Source organism: Aotus nancymaae, unplaced genomic scaffold (assembly GCF_030222135.1).
Source record: "Aotus nancymaae isolate 86718 unplaced genomic scaffold, 86718_ANA_hifiasm-v0.15.2.pri h1tg000032l_0, whole genome shotgun sequence".
In the NCBI taxonomy this organism is placed as follows: Eukaryota; Metazoa; Chordata; class Mammalia; order Primates; family Aotidae; genus Aotus; species Aotus nancymaae.
The window spans coordinates 27974115-27989222 of NW_026988445.1; the positions used below are offsets into that span (position 1 = coordinate 27974115).

General features: G+C 37.1%; 1 protein-coding gene across 4 annotated transcripts in view; it reads right to left on the bottom strand.

Moving 5' to 3' along the window:
- AKT3 (AKT serine/threonine kinase 3) overlaps nt 1-15108 on the bottom strand; it is a 327056-nt gene that overhangs the window by 277996 nt on the left and 33952 nt on the right. For 2 of the 4 annotated variants that reach the window (XM_021666933.2, XM_021666935.2), the window contains exon 1: nt 3736-3854. The exons of the other annotated variants lie outside the window; for them this stretch is intronic. The gene's annotated coding sequence lies outside the window, so the exon portion shown is untranslated. Of the gene's footprint in view, nt 1-3735; nt 3855-15108 lie in introns of those variants that run through there. 4 annotated transcript variants of the gene reach the window in all.

The window sequence follows — 15108 nt, forward strand, 5'->3', positions numbered from 1 at the left end:
CTTCTTAGTTCTGCCAGCAGTTTTTGAAAGTTGCTTCCTGTACTAGGGAATGTTCACTGTTCTTGCACACACAATAATAAAAGTCATTTTTATACAAACACTTTGATTATTCTTTCCTTTTAAATTCACTGTTTGGTAATAACAAAGGCTTCAATCATGATTCCAATAAACATTCTGAGCTTTTATTTACTATTAAATTTCTATTATTATTTGTGGGAAAACAATTTATTCACTTAATCAAAAATATGTCCCCAATGCTAATTATGTGCCAGACATTATAGATAAAAGTCAAAAGTCGGCGAAAGAGATACAGTCACTTCCCTCCCAGAGCTTCCAGTTTTGCTGACAAAATATTATGCAACTACACACACATATACACACACACACACACACACACACACACACACACACATATATATATATATATATGTATATAACCTAGACTATGAAAATGGAAATATACCATGAAAGCAAACAACATAATCTGGCCTGGGAATCAGAGGATTCCTTTGGCAGTGATAATTAAGCTGAGATTAGCTTTATAATCACTAAACATGATTTGAAACACATTCCATATCATCCTAGGAGTAAGAATGCTTACAGCTATGTGGGGGAGGGGAGAAGGATTTATAGGAGCAAAGGTAAAATCTGCATGACTTTAAAAATCGAGGTAAGAGCTTCATGTGTACAACAGCAAGAGATCACTTATCTCTGTAGGAAGAAAAGCAATGGCCATTCCTTGTATATTTCCATTCAAAAATAAGTTTCATAACTACAACTATTTTCCAATAATAAAGCCAAACATCAGCTATCAATCTAATAATCTCCAATCATCTTAAGTCCTCCAAACACATTAAGCTGAATTTATAACAGTAAACGTATCACAAGCCTCAGAACCCTTATAAACCAGGTAATGAAAAAGATGTCTTAAGCTTCACATATCACAGGTCACCTAACGTTAGAACAGAAACTGCTAGAAATCATCTTGTAATAAAACACTTCCACTGCCCAAATCAGGAATAACACCCAAAGTGAAGAAGGAGCATTTATAATGTCACACATCTAGTTCATAGAATAGGAAATTAGCTAGAGCTTGAAGTGCCCGAGTCCACTCTCTATGCTTTTTCTACCAGCATTACAGTGGCAAATGTATGACACGGAACACACAGGTTGCAAATAAATAAGGCTGAATTTTAAGGCACAAATTCCATTTCAAAATTTTAAAAAATATTTTGAGATAAAAATATGTAAAAAAAAAAAAAAAAAAAAACTTCTTTTACACTATGTTGCCCAGGCTGGTCACAAACACCTGGCACAAGGAATCCTCCCTCTTCAGCCTCCCAGAGTGTTGGGATTTACAAGCATGAGCCACTGTGCATAACTCAAAATTTTTATGCATTTTCACCAACCTGCACATGCCATAGGCTCTAGAAAACAAATGTTCCCTCCTACCACATACCACAGAAGGGTAAAATTGAACAGCTAGGTATGGTAGGTAGCTCAAACCTGTAATCCCACATGCTATGGGAGGCTCCAGTAAAAGGATCTCTTGAGGCCAGGAGTTCAAGACCAGGCTTGGCAACATAGTGAAACCCTATCTCTAAGGAAAAATCAGCCAGACACAGTGGCACACACCTGTTGCCCTAGCTCCTCAGGAGGCTCAAAACAGAGGATCCCTTGAACCCAGGAGTTCAAGGCTGCAGTGAGCTATGATCGCACCACTGCACTCCAGCCTGGACAACATAGCAAGACTGACTCTTAAAAAGAAAAAAGTGAAGAAAACTACTATTTATTGACTCCATTGGGTCTAGGGGCTCAACTCAGTGACTTAGGTACTTTAATTTCCATTAATCATCACAACTACCCTCTTATTAGATATTATTCTCATTTTACTGAGACCCAGAAACATTAAGTAATTTACCCATGGTTACACAGTAGAAAAATGGCAAAAGTACGATTTGAAGTCTAAATCTAAATCCATGTAGCCATTTTACCATTAAAAAGCATTTTTTTTCTTTTTTTTGAGACAGGGTCTCAATCTGTCACCCAGGCTGGAAAGCAGTAGCACAATCATGGCTCAACTCACTGCAGCCTCAACCTCCCAGGGGTGAGTGATTCTCTCATCTCAGCCTCCCAAGTAGCTGGGACTACAGGTGTATGTCACCATGCCTGCCTAATTTCTCTGTATTTTTTATAGAGATGAGGTTTCACCATGTTGCCCAGGCTGATCTCAAACTCCTGGACTCAAACTATCCATCTGCCTTGGCCTCCCAAAGTGCTGGGGTTACAGGCATAAGCCACTGTACCTGGCCAGAGTTTTCTTCATTAAAAAATACTATATAATGTGGCTAGGTCTCCCTGGGAACTTACAGATGCCCATTGAATTACTAATGAAACATGTTTTAAAGTTTGGTCCAGAATAACTCCCATTTATAACATTATATCAAAAAGAACTACTAAGTTTTCAACAACTACTTTACAAACAAAATTTAGAGCACATTCTTAAATGTTAGGCATGTTTTCTTTTGTGACATTCTTTTCAACCCTGCTGTCAATGCCACCAGAAATGGGTGTTATCTACTCTTATGAAATGTTGGCTCAGACACAAGAAGAGCATAACGCATGACTGTTTAAGAGAACCATAAAAATAAAAGAACCACATTTTAATAATTCTCATTTCTCCACTGGTGGACAGCCCATTAACAGCTTCAACTGGGACAGAGCATACTGCTCAAAAATAAGAACCAAGTAGTCCAAATAGAGCAAAGCACATCATTAATTAAAATAATACCAATTTTTGCACAACTACCCACACCAGAGGACTGTCTGCTTTCTCAGCTCTGCTAAATTCTGTTACCACTCACGCACCAGGTTCTCAGCTTCCAATATTTAGTTGACGTTGTTTGCCTGCTGTCATCTCTCATTCCGTTCTTTTTACCCTCATGGATTTCTGCTTTTATATGCGCTATCATTTTAGTAGGGAGAGAAATACATGTCTTCTCTAATACTGGAGATTTTTAAAGTTTTATTTTGATCCCTATGGTATCTGTTTTCTCCCAGTGTTGCAAGTATCACTCTGTCTTCCACCTCTCTGTCTAGTTTGATCTCTTTTTTTTTTAATGCTGGAGCCTTCCCCCAAATGGTCAATGGTTTTGGATTGTTAGTTCATATTTGAGAATAAGTCCCTGAAAAGAACTGACTGAAAGATCTGTGTGGAAGAACAGGGCTTAGCGAAATTGTAGAATTCACTTAGGGTACTCTCAGCAGAAACCCTATCAGTATCTGAAGATGCTGTTATTTTCAGTCTTCCAAAGGAGAAAGACAGGACAGGATTGACTGTGGAGTTCTGGAAGGAGAGCAGAGGAAGACAGCTAAGAGTTCTATAGTTCAGGCATAGGTTCCCCTTGATCTCCTTGTTTTAAATCAAGCAACAATCTACTGCCCCTGGTTTCACAGTCCAGGCACCTCTTCATTAATTTTGCAAAAAAAGAAACTTTGTTCTCCTGAGGCTAAGGGGTTGGTAGTGGAGAGTCACCCATCTACAAGGATACATAGGGAGAAAATCGTAGGATTCCACTTGTCAGTGTACACAAATCTTGCGACCAGCCTCCTTGTTTTCAGCCCTATTTCTGACTCCTATCATCCTTAGCATCTGGCACCTCCAAATGCTCAGTGTCTTGGGAGCTTCAGACAAACACAGTATTGCACTTCTCACAGGTACTGCTGTGCACTTACAGGTACTGTGTGATGATTTCTCCGTGAAGTCATTCACTACCTGTCCATCGCTTCCTTATTTCAAAAGGTATAGCAGCTTCTGTCTCCTGTTGTAACCTCTTCCAGTCTTTGTTTTCTTTCTTCCATTTCGGCAGGAATTAGGAAAGAAGAGGAGATACAGGTGTAGCCAATCTGTTATTTTTGGTCAGAAGCCCTGACAGAGCTCTTTTGAAATCAGCTATCTCAGGATATTGACTTTAAGGACTAACCTAGTATTTCTCAAAAGGACTAAATCAGTATTTCTCAAAGTCTGATCACAAACCTGCATTAGAATCCACAAGGATGCCTGTCCACACAGCAGTCTGGGTGCTTTTTGCTTTTGCTGTTAAATGTAAATCAGACTGTGTCACTCCCCTACTAGAAACTTCCTAATAAGTAGCTTCCCTCTCCACTTAAAAGCCAAGGTCTTTCAAAGCCTGAAATGATATGGCCAATGTACATGTATCTCTGATCCCACTTAATACCATTCTTTCCCGCCACTTTCCTCTGCTCTTACTATATCCTGACAACAGTAGTCTTCTGTTTATTCCTTAACCACCAACCAATTTACTGCTATCTCAGGGCCTTTGCACATACTCATTCCTCTGCCTGTAACATTCTTCTTCTAGTTCTTTGCATGGCCCCTTCTCGTTCTTCAGATCTCAGTTCAAAGGTGGACAGACAAAATGTGGTACATCCATATTATGGAATGTTATTTAGGCTTAAGAAGGAAGGAGATGCAGACACATGCCACAGCATGAATGAACCTCGAAGACACTATGCTAAATAAGCCAGTAACACAAATACTGTACGATCCACTTATATGAGGCACTAGAGCAGCCAAATTTATAGAAGCAGAAAGAATGGTGGTTGTTGGGGGCTGAGAGGAGAGGGAAAACAGATAACTACTGTTTAATGAGTACAGAGTTTCAGTTTTACAACATGAAAAAAGTTCTGGAAGTAGATGGTGGTGAATGGTTGTACAACAACGTGAATGTACTTTAATGCCACTGAAATGCACTTAAAAATGGTAAAAATGGTAAATATTGTTATATATTTTTTTTAAAAAAAGGCAAGATGAAAAAAACAAGAGTTATCCCTTCAAAAGACTCCTCCCAAGATCACTCTATGCAAAGCTCTCTATCTCTCCCCTCCTTCCCCTGCCAGGTAATTCTCTGGCACATATGATGGTATACGCTCTTCACAGAATTTACCACAATATAAAATTATCCTGTTTATTATCCGTCCTCCAATTTGAGAGTATGCACCTGGAATGTCTTCTAACACTACCTACACAATATGGTAATAAATATATGATAGGAAGGCACTTAATACACATTTGGTGGCTAAATGAATTAACTGGCTTCTCAGTCTCAACCCAGACCTACTAAATGAGAATCCTAGGATTCTCAGACATTGATTTATTTGAAGATAAAATTTCCTATTTATGACCCAAATAGCACCTCCCAATCCCAAAAGCTAGTTAGGACAATTTGACACGAATGACCCTTAAAATAGATATTCTCTCTTCTTACCACAGAATATTTGCTTTTGATTGGAGGGCTGAACAGTGGGGAATGTAGAGATAAAAGAGGAGTTTCTAACATTTTCATACAAGAATGCCTGGTAACATGACAATACAGCTCCTTTAATTTCTCTTAAATTATTTAGCATATATACCTATTAGAAGCGCTTCCACATAATAAAATAGATCATTAAACATCTTTATGAAGTAATTCAAATGTTAGGATAGAAAAAAAAAACCGTTTTTACTTTTTTTTTTTTTTTTTTTTTTTTAAAGACAGGGTCTCACTGCGTCACCCAGGCTGGAGTGCTGGAGTGGTAATAACCACTGCTCACTGTAGCCTGACCTCCTGGACTCAAGCGATCCTCCCACCTCAGCCTCTTGACCTCCCACGTTGCTGGGACTATAGGCATGTGCCACCACACCTGGCTAATTTTTAAATTTTTCCTTCTTTGTAGAGATGTGGTCTTGCTATGTTACCCAAGCTGGTCTCAAACTCCTGGGCTCAAGCAACCTGCCCGCCTCAGCCTCCAAAGTGCTGGGATGACAGGCATGAGACTTTGTGCCCAGCCTTCTATTTATATTCTTGATATTATCTAATTTCCTAAAGGATTTTCTCATATCTTCTCTCTCCTATCTTTCTTGATATTATCTAATTTTCTAAAGGATTTTCTCGTATCTTCTCTCTCTTATCTTTCCATCTCACCTGGACAGTTCTATAGCTCACTCCTAGTCAGCAAACAAACACACTTAGTATCTCCCCATTCTAAAAAATATTCACTTGCTCTTACTACACGTTCAGCCTCCATCCTCTATTCCTCTCCACGACATCCAGCTTTTTTAAAGTCTACTTTCTCATTTCCCATTCACTCCTTAACCCTCAACTCCACAGTGGCTAATGTGGTCAGCAACCCCTTAACATAGCAGTTGCTCTCTCATTAGTCACCAATGATCTCCTCTCTTTTTGTTACTCATCATACTTCCTTCAATACTTTAATTCTGCTCCTCCTTTCAGATGACTTAAATTCTGTTCATCCTTAAAGCATGAGTGAAAAGTGGGGTAGCGAACCCAGACAAGACTGGGTGTGACCCTGGCTTCAACATTTACTGCACTTTTCTGAGTTGGCTGACATAGGACTGGTCTGTCTTCCTAAGGGATAAGTGAACTAGGGCAGGCACTAGATTCTCATTCTTCTTTACATCCTTGAGCTCTTTATATACTGTGTGATCTGGTACATTAAGCAGACACTCAGTAGGGCTTGTGGAAGAAAGAAAACGGGGGAGGGGATGGGTGGGGGAAAATGCAGTTTTACTCATCTTTTTATCCCTAAGTACAAAGCAGAAAAATTAACCATAATAGAACCTCAAGTAATGTTTGGTGAGTCTTACTGAATACATATATACTACCTATTTCATGGAGTTTGTTGGTTTTAATTTCACTGAACATTAACGTTTAAAATTTTAAGAACTGCACATTTACCACAAAGGTATGGTTGTAAAAACCATACTGTTAATTATAGTTATAGTTGCTGACTCATTAAGCAAATTCATAGTTTTGGAAACACAGTTTTAGTCAATAAAGCAATAAAATATACTTTAGCATTCTTCAACTTTCAGATTGGGCGTAGGGGATGGGGATGCTACAGCGAGACAGTGAAGTTGGACTTCAAATGAGGTAGAAATAAAAAGAACAACACTGAAGTGTGGCCACAGGATGGTTAAAAGCTCTATAGTTTTCCTAAAATTAACTTTCAAATCTATGACAAACTTGTCTTAAATAAGTTAGTCTAGGTTTAAAAAGCTTTTTTGAAAGTCTGATTTTTTTTCTTTTTATTTTTTTGAGACAGAGTCTTGCTCTGTCACCCAGGCTGGAGTGCAGTGGCATGATCCCAGCTCACTGCAACCTCCGACTCCCCAGTTTAATCGATTCTCCTGCCTCAGTCTCTCGAGAATCTGGGATTATAGACAGGCACCACCATGCCCAGCTAATTTTTGTATTTTTAGTAGAGACTGGATTTCACCATGTTGGCCAGGATGGTCTTGATCCCCTGACCTTGTGATCCACCTGCCTTGGCCTCCCAAAGTGCTGGGATTACAGATGTGAACCACCGCACCCGGTCAAAAGTCTGATTTCTGATACTTAAGAAAAAATAAAATGTCTCTAATTTTTAAACAAAGCACACATAAGCAAGTTGCTTTAAATAAATGCTCTTCTTCTGTATTTCAAGGGAAAACTAGCACTTTGGGGCACTTATTAAACAGTGAAAAGAAAAATATTTCTTTCCAGTTAAAAAGGATGCAGACAATTCTTGGGGGAGAGGGATGCAAATAATTGAATTCTGTATATAACTTAAAGTTGATTATGTTTAGCTCTTATTCTCTGCCTTATTTCCAAGTTTCTATTTCCTTTACTGGCTTTTAAAAGTCAGTATTCTCCAGAGTGCTAACCTCTCACTGTTCTCTGAAACATGTTCACTGAGCAATCTCATCTACACCAGAAAAGAACAGTTTAGGAATATGCTTTCTAGGACCAAATGTGCTTGTGTTTCAATCCTGACCCTTCTACTTACTAGGTGTACAACCTTAGACAAGTTACTTTTCTGTACTTCAGTCTACTCATCTGTAAAACAAGGACAGGACAAGGCAGTACCAACTTTACATGGCTATCATGAGGTTCATATATATCAAATGCTTACAATGCTGCCTGGCACATAAGTTTTCTAACTAAGAGTCTTAGCTATAAGGGGACCATATAATTTATCATTCAATCCAGGACACCTCTAAGGTTTAAAGAAGAGACTATGTATTAATAATCACACTGGAGCAACAAGAGTAAACCAGAACTATCTCAAGCAAATTAAGACAGTGTCACCCAACTAGTTAGAATAAGCCATAAAATACTATTGAAATGCACCATTTCTGCCCTATATCACATAATTTACCTAATAATGTTCAGTTCCAGTTAAAGAAACCTAGCAAATACTTAACTATTGTTTCTGAAAGTGGGTTTAGTAGGAGTGATGGGGGACAAGAGTTGAATAGGTCAAAACACTTCAGGAACATCAAGTTAAATAAAGTTAAATATGTTGCAAAGATGAAGTTTACCATCTAGCTTACCCAAAAGTCACTCGTGTGCTGACTTTATATAGCTTAATTTTATGTTGCAACTACAAAGTTATTCTGAAATGAGCTACTAAGCTTTTTAAGATATAAGGTATGTTATCTATGCTCACTGCTGTTATTCCTCAGTGCCTATCCCATGAGTATTAAACATTTCCTGAATAAATGAATGAATACTAAGAACAATTTCTATTATCTCTGAACTATGAGAGATATGGAGATTGTAACAAAGAATGAAATCCTTAAAAGAAAGGTAATTCAAATTTTCTTGTTCAACACTTAAAAATCATTAAAAACCATTTTTGACCTAATAATTCCATCAACCCATGCATTTCATATGTAAATGCTGAAATAGGACTTGCCATGCCATGGATAAAGTTTTAAAAGTATAATAAAAATCTTTTCAGGGTTATAAAGTATTTTATTTAAATACTACTGATGTTTATCCAGCCAACCAAAAAGTATAGTTAGCCAATGACTGCCTTCTGAGTACTCCCTGGAGGCCCATCAGCCAGGTGTGAGAATTCTGAGGTTAGGGAAACTCTTTGAAACAGAGTTCAAGAAGAGCTACTCAGAAATAAAGAAACAAATTCATACCATGATAGCCACATAAAGCAAAATTTGCAGAAGGGAACATCAAAAAACCAAGAGCACTTTTGCATATTTACCAATTTAATCAACTCTTTCAAAAAAGCTGAAGCACTGGTCTTATAGTAGTGACCCACAAAAATTAAAATGATCAAGCCACATTTAGTCAAAAGCAAATATCCAATGGAAAATCTAATGCAATTTTTATAAGGATGCTACTGGAATCTTGTATCCAAAACCTGAAGTAGGCCAACCAAAACCCTAAATTACAATTTTACTCTTTCTGATCTTACGTTCCTGAAATCTGATATGAGAAAAAAATATTCCTATAGGATAAAAACAATAGTGGAAGCTAATATATATGGAAAATACTATGCTAAAAGGCTTACATACATTATTTCCTTTGGTTCTGACAATCATCTTAGCTGATATCTGGCTTGACTGTAGAAATCTTAATGGACCCCAAGGCCACAGCTTATTTCCAAATGCCTAGCCACTATTAAGCCTAACTACTGGTAAGGTACAGTCAAATTTTGTTATGGAAAGGTCCATATGAACCCTCTACACGACTACATGGTCACAAATGAAACCATGACAAGCAGCTGTGACAAAAGTAGCTAGACATTTATAATTTAAAGTAATATTCCTAGCTAGAATTTATTGGAAAGGAAGCATCAAATAATGGAGTTAAAAGAGACTTTAGGGATACTAATCAAACCAAATTTTACTGAACACAAACAAGATGCATTTTTACTGTAAACTTTCCAGTCATTACTGTTGTTCTTAAAGAGACAAAGTTTGGCACATTTGTCCAGGTTCACATAGCTGGTAGGTATAGAAGCTATAATTCAAATCCAAATCTGTTTTACATCAAAACAGATTATTAATTATCTTACAGTATACTAGAATTCCTTCTATTTTATATTTTTCTGTAACCCAAAGTATTCTATTAAATAGTAGAAACTGGGAGCCACAGTGGCTCAGGCCAGTTGTCCTGGCGCTTGAGGAGGTGAGACTACGCGTTTAAGCTCAGCCTGGGCAACATAAAAACCTCTCATCCATTAAATACTAGAAATTTAGAGCTAGACAAGATTTCTAATCCATCCATTTATTTTTACAGGTAAGAAAATAAAGGCCCAGTGATGTCAAGTAGTTTTATATGTTGGTTGCATACAGTTGGTTACCAAAAGAGTGAGGACTAAAACTCAGGACTTGATTCACATCCAGTGCTTTTCAGCATCACAAAAAAGTCAATGCTTAACAATAAGAATTATAGTAACAGGCTAGACATGGTGGCTCATACCCATAATCCCAGCACTTTGAGAGACTGAGGTGGGAGGATCACCTGAGACCAGGAGTTTATGACCAACCAGCAAGATCACATCTCTACAAAAAATTTTAAAATTAGCAGGTATGGTTGCATACACCTGCAGTCCCAGCTACTAGGGAGGCTGTGGCAGGGGGACATCTTGAGCCCAGGAGTTCAAGGTTGCAGTGAGCTATGATCACACTCCAACCTGGGTGACAGAGTGAGACCCTGTCACAAAAAATAAAAACAAAATAAAATAAATAACAGCTATCACTTATCAAGCACCTACTATGAGCCCAGCACTACTATATTAATGATTCTATGTAATTATCTCGAATCCTCCCAACAACATTAAAAGTCCAGATTTGCCTGGCTCCAAAGCCAGCTATACATTCTCTTTCATCATACTGCTTTCATAATCCCAAGGAGAAATCCACGTTGGTGGGGCAAGAGGAGGTCAGAATGGTTTTGTTTCCTTTTGTTACTACTGAAATTATCCATGTAGAGTTATTTCATTTTTGTGAAGGACTTAAAAATATTAGAATATATACATGAAAAACACTTTACTTATAAAACAGAAAAGGCTTCCACAGTATCTTTATGAAAACATAAACTAAAAAAGTTGTGAAGATTCACCTATATAAGCAATCAAAGACTAATTCCTTCCTAAGGAATGTGATTTCGACACAAGGCTTTCATATGACCACTTGGTTTGTTACAGAACGAAGATGTACATGAACATACAAACACACAATATATATATACACACACAGACATACTTAAGACTGAAAGGGAATGTGCCAAAAATGTTAAAAGCCACTACTCCTACAATTCATAATCACACTGACCTCCTTGAAGAAATGAGTACGTGACCCAGGATCTAGACAATCAAGTCTGCTGTACCCCTGGTTCCTGGCTACAGTGATACATTAAGGGATGGAAAACTGACATAAGGAGGAACACAGAGTCACCTCTGAAATTTACTATCTGGTAAATTTCAGATAGTAAATTTGATAGTAAAACTGGTGAAGAGAGTCTATCTTCCTTTCAAACAGTGAGCCAATGATGTTGCCCTCAGGCTATAACGACACCACAGAAGCCTGCTTGAGAATGAGGCCACGAAAGGTGGAAACAGAGCCAACAACACACAGCAGAAGAGAATCCTTGACATCATCATATCGGTTCTAGATCTAGGCATGCCCGAGACTAGTCCATCTTGGACTCCCATTTACTTAATCTAATAAATCCACTGTCTTTTAATTTTTTACTTCATTGCTTAAGCTGGAGTTGGATTTTTGCTGTCTAAAATTTTAATAGTACTGACTGTTCTCAGAGAGAAGTCCTCAGTTAAAGAATAATACTACACTGTAAAATTTGAAACATTTGAAAATTAGGTCAATTAATAATTTTGTCTATCTAAAATATACTTTTAAATTACTGTAACAAAACTTTTAAAATTAAATCAGTAATATATTTTGCGTTCCTAAATAAGGTTATTCTAAATCTTTATGTATCAGCAATAATTGCACTTATTTTACCATGTACTACATGATGTTTTAAGTATATACACATTGTAGAATAGTTAAATTTAGCTAACAAATGCATTACCTGTTATTTTTGTGATGAGAAACTTAGTATCTTCTCTCTTTGCATTTTTCAAGAATACAATATGTATCATTAACTGTAGTCATCATGTTGTACATTAACTGCATTTTTAAATAGTATTAGAATATTGCAGTGTCTGATATGTTGTTTGTATTAACATTTTTCTAATGGTAGAACATACCACGACTCTACTCCCTTGCCTTTTCAGCCTACTGCCATGCCACTAAACAACTATAGGTTACACTGGGTGAGTAGAGATTTCTTCATTCACGCTCTTGAGATACATATATAGAAGAGGAAATTCTAAAACGATGATTTTGCCCTCTCCAAATTCACAGATAACATCATAACCATCACAGAGAAGTTCCCTCCTCTTTCCTCTTCTGTTCCTCAGTAATTCTTCCTTTCCTCTGCTCATCCCTCATGCTCACCTTCCCTCTGGAGCAATTTGCCATGCTCCTTTCAAAGATTAATGCCATCACCTACGTTCTCATCTCCTCCCAACCTTCACTCCATCTTACTCTCTCTGCCAGCTACAGTATTTCCTACCACACTAGCATGTTCCCCTCTGCCATCACACACACAAAAATTTTCTAACTTTAAAATAAAATTACACTTTACCAAGCTGCTCACTTTATTGTTCTCCTACTTTACACTGACAGATTTTTCAAATGAATAGTTTAAATCTGATATTTAAGCATCACTCTTTGCTTATTCCCCAAAAAAGAAACTAGCTTCCTCCCACCCCACAAATCCCTGAAACTGAATTCATGATATTCCTTTTAACATCAAATCCAATGACCCCTTTACCTTTCACTTCCTCTTGCACACTACCGTATATGGTGTTATTTAACTATCCTCTTGTAAAATCTTGTCCATTGGTTCAATGACATTATATTTTAGCTCTCTGGCTTTTGGACTTCTCTAAACAGGTCTCCTTTTCCTCTGATTCCCTGTTAGTAAAGTAAATGTTTTTCATGTTCATTATTCAGTCCATTCTTCAATGTTCATTTTCCATATGCTTTCTCAGAAAAATTATATCTACCATTAAAACTCTGTGTTATTCTCCAATATGAGGCAAAATTACAAAAGGCTGAATAAACATTTTCCCTCCCAAATTAGGACTACCCCCAATTTTCTGAAAATGGCATCACTTGTCTTCCCTAAAACCATGGCTTGCACACACACACAAACACACACACACTCCTCAGCATACCTTCACATCTTCTATTGCCTAAAATACCCTTCCTTCCTTTCTCAGCCAAAAAAATTCCTATCAGTCTCAAATGTCCCTTCCTCTGTGAAGCCTTTCCTGCCACACACCCATCACCCAATGAAGATGACTTACTAGTTCTCTCTTCTGTAGAACCATGGCGCTAAGCAGATACCTTACTATAGCACTTTTTAAATGATTTTAGATTCCTGTGGTTTTTCACCTCACCCAAAAGCTATGCCTCAGGCGAAAACGGCATGTTTTATTCTTTTTGTTTCTTTAGTTGCTATAACACAATAGGAACTTGGTAAGCATTTATTAGGGAAAAAACACTTGAAAGGTCCAAGTTCATTCAGAATGTCAAAAACATAATCAAGACATTTCAGATGCCTGCAGTGCTTTGCAGGTGTCAAAGTTGAACGTGCTAGCTTTCTGAATACCAAATGCATTAACTGACTAAGCCAGTCATTTAGCATTTTAGTTTCCTGCCACAAATATTCTTCTATCTTTACATGCATATATATCTTATCTTCTTAAATGGGTAAGTACTTGCAGGTTACAACTTTTAATGTTAAGTACATTATATTATCTGGTGTGCCTCCTTATACCTTAGTAGGGTCTCAATAAATACCACACAGCTGTTTGATGTGTCTCATTGTTAGGAGTTCTAAAACTATCTGACAGATCCGTCATTAATTTGTTTCTAATAGAAGTTTTTCAAAATTATTCACTAAAGAAAATAAGCATACATGGAACTCAAATAACAAATACTTCCACATCCATGATCCAAATAATATATTAACTGAAAAAAAAAAGAAAAGCCTCGAGTGGGTTCTTTCAGTGGTAGTAACACATCTTTCCTTGTAAATATGGATCTCAAATATGGATCTATTACATATGCCATTAAAAAGCAATTTCCCTATAATTCATAATGTAAAAACTGATTCAGGCAATATCATCAATGGAGGTAAAAGGCTATTGGGAAACTATCATCCCACAGATTTATAAATAAGAAAAAAATATATATTTACAGTGAAGAGATCCAGCAGTCACCTTCTTGATCAAGTATGTATCATTTATGTAGTATTCTCACCGAAAAAGGTTCAACCTAAATCTAATAATGAGGAAAAATTGGACAAATTCAGAATGTGGGACATTCCACAAAACAACTGATATAAAATCCTCAAAAAAAATTAGAATCAAAATCGGGATCAGTATATACTGCTTGGGTGATGGGTTCACCAAAATCTCACGAAACACCACTAAAGAGCTTATTTGTGTAACCAAATACCACCTGTTCCCCAAGCATCTATGGAAATAAAAAAGTACATAATAAAAAAAGTAGAATCAATGTCATAGAAAGCAATACAATGTCAGATTTTTATTTTCTAGAATAAAAGATTCTCAGGTGACATAACAAAATATACTGTAAGGACCCAGGATTTTAAAAATTTTATAAACTTTTATGGACTACCATATTAGATATAATTATGAAATGTTGTTTCTCAGTTGTATTGATGATATTGTGATTATGAACAGCCTATCCTTGGAAATTTAGGCTAGAACTTAGAGATAAAGTGATATCTACAGCTTCCTTTCAAATGATTCAATTAAAAAATTTTAAAGTATATGGACTGGGCACAGTGGCTCACACCGGTGTTCCCAGCTTTTTTGGAGGCCAAGGCAGGAGGATCGCTTGAACCCATGAGGTCAAGATCAGCCTGGGCAACCTAGTGGCACCCTATCTCTTAAAAATTAAAACATTAGCCAGGCATGGTGGTGCACACCTGTAGTCCAAGCTACTTGGAAGGCTGATACAGGAAGATCACTTGAGCCCAGGAGTTAGAGGCTGCACTGAGCTTTGATCCACTCCAGCCTGGGCAACAGGGTGAGACCTGGTCACAAAATAAAAAAAAAAAAAAAAAAAAAAAAGTGAAGTCTGCGTAAAGCAAATGTGACAAAATGTTAAGGATGTTTATGTGCTCATAAACACTA